The sequence below is a fragment of the Lemur catta genome, chromosome 1, assembly GCF_020740605.2.
Source record: "Lemur catta isolate mLemCat1 chromosome 1, mLemCat1.pri, whole genome shotgun sequence".
Lineage (NCBI taxonomy): Eukaryota > Metazoa > Chordata > Mammalia > Primates > Lemuridae > Lemur > Lemur catta.
Genome location: NC_059128.1, coordinates 80,034,755 through 80,041,170, shown reverse-complemented (window position 1 = coordinate 80,041,170; position 6,416 = coordinate 80,034,755).

Below are 6,416 nucleotides of genomic sequence, written 5' to 3'. Positions count from 1 at the left end.
CAAAGCAGGTTTTTCTGACCAAATGTTTTCCCTTTAGTATCACATTCCTGAATGTTTTTGGAAATTTCAAAGCAACTAGAAAGCAGTAATGCTGATAGCAGCAATAATACCAACCATAGAGAATCAAAGTTGTTTGTTAATCAATCAATATTAGAAGTATTTTTCCAATCTCTTGCTTTGAGATTAGTGCCTTTTTAATGAGCTAGGTGCTCAAAAATGCATCAGGAATCTTTAGGAGAGTTAATAATACAGCCTTTAGCTAATTAGAAGTAATACTTAGTATGTGATGTAATAATATTAACATGTTAAGTAAATTTTAATATGTAATATTATATTATATTGTAATAGTAATATTTTAAGTAAAAAGCCACATAAATTGCCTAAATTTCTTATTCAACTACAGAGTTCTGTTGAATGCCTTGAAAAGGAAGCGACCAGTTTCAGCAAACAGCCTGGCAAATCCTTAGAGCTGATGAGACATCCTTTAACAAAAAAGAAAAAGTTTATGTGATATTTAAATAAATAAATGGCTTAATGAATCTGTAAATATATTCAATAAGGCTTATATGAGATAGTAAAAATTATATATTTTAAAATTTAAAGCTATGTATATAGTTACATATATATAATTATGTATGCACATAAAATTAGAATATATAAATACACATATACATATATATGTATGTGTGTGTATAAAATATATATATTCCAACTTATTCATGGCATTTGTTTAGCAATAAAATTTTCATTAAAGTATCTAAGAAAACTCAGAAAGACTTTTAGCAGTATCTGGAGATATCCTTCTCTATGCAATATGTCCCTTTCATAGATTAAAAGACAAACTGATATACACAAAAAGATATAAACAGTAGAGAATTGTGGGCACACACTAGATGCTGTAGGTGTACTGCTAATACATCAGGTGCTGTAGAGGCAAGTAGAGAAAGGGCTGTGCAAATAATGCTTTCTGGAGTTAATAATCATGTCTCTACAAACAACAGTTCAAACATAGAAAGGCAGGGAAAAAAACTATGCCTCAATCAAGAGTTGCTGCGCTAGATGAAGGCCTGCTAGGTGCTGACAATTGATCTAGGAACAAACTGTACTTGTCACCTTGCACTCCAGGCAGAGATTTGAAAACCTCTGGCAACACCAAGCTATGAGGTTATTGGTTGTCAGTATTTTAAATATAAAAATCTATTAAATGAGATATTTGAACAATAATATGCTATAATATGACATATCTGCAAGCTTTCCTCTTTATTTATTAGCTTATGTTATACAGAAGTGCACTGATTTGCTGGACAAATGAAAGAATATGAGATTATTCTGTTTGTTTTAAACCATCTGGCAACTAGTCCAAGTGACCCGTGACCAAGTACAAGGACATACGTTACTTATCCTTTCTCTAAAAAACCATACATTGATAAATATATCCTTTTTTAGAAGTTGTTATGGGTTGAATTGTGTCCCCCTGAAAAGATACAAGGAAGTCCTAACCCAAGTAGAATATGAGCTTACTTGTAAATAGTGTCATTGCAGATGTAATTAGTTAAGATGAGTCATACTGGAGTAGTGGGGGCCCCTAATCCAATGTGTCTGTGTTCTTAGAAGAAGACTATATGAAGCCACAGACAGAGACACATGGAAAGAGCATCATGTGACAACAGAGGTAGAGATTGGAGTGAGGCGGCTGCAAGCCAAGGAACACCAAGGATTGCCAGCAACCAACAGAAGCTAGGAAGAGGCAAGAAAGGGTAGTACTCAGTCTCAGAGGGAACGTGACCTTGCTGATGTTTTGACTTAGGACTCCTAAATTCCAGAATTGTGAGAAAAGAATATTCTGTGGTACTTTGTTACGGTGGCTCTAGGAAGGTAACAAAGAAGTAGAGAAGCAATATTGTACAAAGCACGATGTGGTATGTGCAAATTACTTCAATTCCAGGAAAAGAAAACATTTTTGAAACTGACAGAGAAATCATACTCTAGGAATCATTTAAATTAGAAATGATGACAATAAACTTTTTTATCATTTATATCCTCAGTTGATGTCAAGATGTGGCTTCTCAAAAATAGGGTAGACATTCATAAAGGAAAATCTAAGATTCAGACAGCAAACCCCAAGCAACATAAATACAGAAAGGACATTGATGATACCAAAGCCAAACCTCAGTCTGAGACAAAATTAACAAAGACTTTATTTATAAAGTTGTGGCAGGGGGACATACCTGCCACCATTTCCATTTTAGCATGAATTCAACAATTTTAGAAAGAAGAAAAAAATTTATAGAAAGAAAAGAGGAAATAACGAGGCAATCATGAACTGGCAGGCAGACGAGCATTTTATTAAGGTGAAATTTTGGAAAGGAAGTGACTTTCTAACTGGTCTTCAGTTACGTTTGATTGCCCTTGTTTGCTGCAAGGAGGCAAGCAAGCAGTTTGAGGACCTTTCAAAAGGGAAAGGGTTGTTCAGGATTAGAGGCGGAGGGTTTCTGTGACTGGCCATGACCTGGAACAAGTGCATGTTGATGGGATGCTGCTTTTTTTTTTCTTTTTCTTTTTTTCTGTGGTCAAACTGTCATTATGATGTTATGCGAGGGGAGGTTGCCATGGCAGGCAGTTTCTTAGTGGAAACTGGTGAAATCCAAATAAAGCCTGGAATTTAGTTAATATTGATAGTAATGTCTCAATGGCAGTTATTTTAGTTTTGACAAATGTGCTTTGGTAATATAAGATGTTAACAACGGGAGAATGTAGATGAGGGCTATACAGGAACTCTCTACTATCTTTACGAATATTTTGTAAAGCTACAATTGTTCTAAAATAAAAAGTTAACAATGGGTTTATTATTATTTCAACAAAGGCAAAAAAATGGGTATCTAGTGACACATTGTCCCTGTGCACACTTTTCCTTATCTCCCCAAAGATATTTATAGAGTGAGGAATATGAAAGACAAAGTGCAACCGACAATTAAAAAGATGAATTTGTTAAGGCTATTACAATTGGGAGGATGCTCATCAATGCAGAGGAACCTCTCAAAGAAATGAAAAAGGATTCGGAGTTTTACAGTGGCAGGTGAACAACGGAGTCATGAAAAAGAGTGGACATTGAGTCTTATCTGAAGGGTGGAAGCAAGTCTTACCTCTGAACAGGTGAGGGCAGGGTGGTCCTTCGGGTTAGCTGCTTCTCAGAACACATCAGGGTGGTGGGATTTCTCAACCACAGCTTCTTCCCAGGAGCACAGGGCTCAGGTACAGTTTAACATTGGGGGGTTTGCAGGCTAATGCTGCTGATTTTGCATCCCAGGAAATCATCCCTTTCTCAGCCCCAAGATGTGGTAGATGAACTGAAAGGAGGTCACCAGGTTTCATCTGAAAGCTCCTGCAGGCCTATCTAGAAGCCCCTGAGAAGGGGATGCTGAATGTGATCAGAGCTCCAGATGAAAACCTCTCTTAGGAAACAGAACTACAGATCATACCTCTTGAGGGAAAAGCACTGGAATGGGCGAGAATGTGCGAGGAGACAGTGGCAATGGCACTGGCAACATGGAAGTGTTAAAATGGGTTCTTACTTCAAACCACCAGAAAAATAGAATTGCCAGCCCATTTTTCTCCTATTTTCTACTCCTTACCCCCAAGCAGGAAGTATTCCTTTTTGAAGATACGCCAATCTGTATCATAAAATACTAAACAGACAAAAATGGTGAGCAATGAAGATGGAAGAGGCAGAAATAAAATAGAAAACCAGAAGTCCTAAGGGCAGAAGGGGTAATTTTGTTGTGTGTGTGAAAATGCTACTGAAGAAATTTGGATGTGAGGGAATACATAGGAGAGGAAAGGTGTGTTTCAATAATTTTTTTTAAAACCATGTATTTAAATCCCCCTTAATGACTTTTAGACATATACATAAACATTGAAATTTTTTAGAGATGGGGTCTCACTCTGTTTCAGGTTGGAGTGCAACGGTATGATCATAACTCACTGCAGCCTGGAATTCCTGGGCTCAAGTGATCCTCGCCTCTCAGCCTCCTGAGTAGCTGAAACTACAGGCATGTGCCACCATGCCTGGTTAATTTTTTAATTTTTTGTAGAGATGGGGTCTCACTATATTGACCAGGCTGGTCTTGAACTCTTCGCCTAAAGCAATCCACCTGCCTTGGCTTCTCAAAGTGCTGGGATTACAGGTGTGAGCCACCATGCTTGGCTGAACTTTTTATTTTTTAATTATTTCTGCCTGCTGATATATTTTTCCTGAATACAGTATTGTTCTAGACTAAATCACCTGGGCCCAGCTTTCTTAAGATTTACAGAAGACACTGGCCACATTGGTGCTGACAATTGGGTCTTGGCTCAGTGGGTCTCAGTCTTGACTGTTAATTAGAATCATCTGGGAACCCAAAAGATACTGATACCTGGGTTCCATCCCCAGTGATTCTGATGGAATTGCTCTTGGCGTGGCCTAGAACTCAGTATTTTTAAAAATTCCTTCAGTGATTCTCATGTTCAGCCAAGACTAAGAACCACTGAGTACAAACTGGATACAAGGCCGACAGTAACCAATAACTCATTTCTGAATTGTTGGTTGTTGTGTTTGCCTGAAGTTAGAAGCATTTCTCTGATTTCCCCTTAATGAAGTAGCTGCCATCTTTGCAAATATATGTGAACGCAGAGGCTAACAGAGCACATCTTCCAAATTGCCTTTCCTCCATCTATTAGCCATTTGTGTCCACTCCCTCACTCATCCCCCTCTCTCGCCATCAGGGCCATGCTGAGTTACACAAATAAAGAGGACACAACAATAGCAGACAGCTTGGAATTCAGTGTTGCGTGGATTTTCTAAATAAATCTTTGTTTTTACCCAACTGTACAGATAAGCCCTTTGCAATCAACTTTTCCAGATAGCAGCTAATGCATAAAACAAGCTTGAAATATAGATCATGATGATATAATATTCATTTTATTCCTTCATATTGACTGGAAGTTCCCAGTAGCATTTTATGTGATCTTTTTGACTCTGTTTAAAGAAAAGTCATGAAACAGATGGATGTCCTGCTGACAGCCACCCGGGAGGCTCGCTTCGAAGCAGTATGTGGGAAGCTGCGAGCGGTTCAAAGTGATGAGGGGGAGGCAGTGGCACAAACCCTATTAGCAAATAATGAGATTTGTGCATCCCCTGTACCTCCAAAGAAGAACTCTCCTGCATGCCTTTTCTTACTATTTGTTTTCACTTAAAAAGCTATTAAAGCCTTCTCTGCTCTTGGAATAGAGCACATCTTCTCGTTGTGCCCATTATCAGCCACAATAAATAGATTTGAGCTCAGAGATTCCAGCACTTTAATTGCCACTGTGCACTTTTCTCAAGTAATAAAAAGAAAATATCAACTTTTATGTGTCCCCTTTGATATGGTCTATGTGTAGTGCCAGCACTTTATTCCCCCAAAGACCCACTCTCTGGGAAAGAAAGACTGTTCTGATGGTATTGTTTGCCTTTAAAGAAAATCAATAGTCAAACCTAAAAAGTGCTCTAACTTGAAGTAAAACATAGAAGCTTCTTAAATAGATACATATGGGCAGCAGTTTGTGTCTTTTGGTTATAAATGACCTAAAAAAGAAATTCTTGAAACATGATGCATAATGGCCTAAATAGAAGAGTTGAGTGACGCTATAGGCCTGCTCTAACCAAACTGTGAGATTGGCTGTTCTGCACAGTGGAAAGAGCATGCAGTGTATACAGTTATGTGAAAACATAGATTTGAGTCTTGGCTCCATCATCTACAAGTTGCGTGACATCAGGCAAGTTAGGTAACCTACTTGTGTCCTATTTCCCCATAAAATAAAAATAACAGTATTTATTACATATTGTTATGCTAATATGAGGCATTGTATGTATAATACCTAACCTAGCATACTGTAGGTGCTAAACAAATGGCAGGTGCACTTTCCTGCCCTGCACCATTTTCTTCTTCATACTACATAGGCAATGTGAAAGGCTGTGGGTTCTTTCTGTGTCCTCAAAGAACTAGTTCTTAATATTTTTTTTGTGAGTTGTGAACTTTGAAAATGGCCTTAAAACTCTGAATACTTCCTCCTACCCCCTGCTTTATATATACACACATATAAGCATTTTACATACAGGTTGGTTTAAAGCCTTTGTTATATAGCAATTCTTCTGTCTTCCAAATCCCATAACAATCATTCTGCAGGAAGTACCCCACTCCTAGGGAAGATAATGAGGATTGAGTAAGAGGTGACAAGGTCAATAGATATGATCGCCATTCACAGTGAGGTTCTCTAGTGTCCCCCTGATAAAGGGCAACCTAATGATTTCCCTGGGACTCAGTATCGGTAACGTGATTTGTTGTCCTATATGGGAGTATTTGGAAGCTTGAAATTAAAAGGATGACAGAAAATCACTT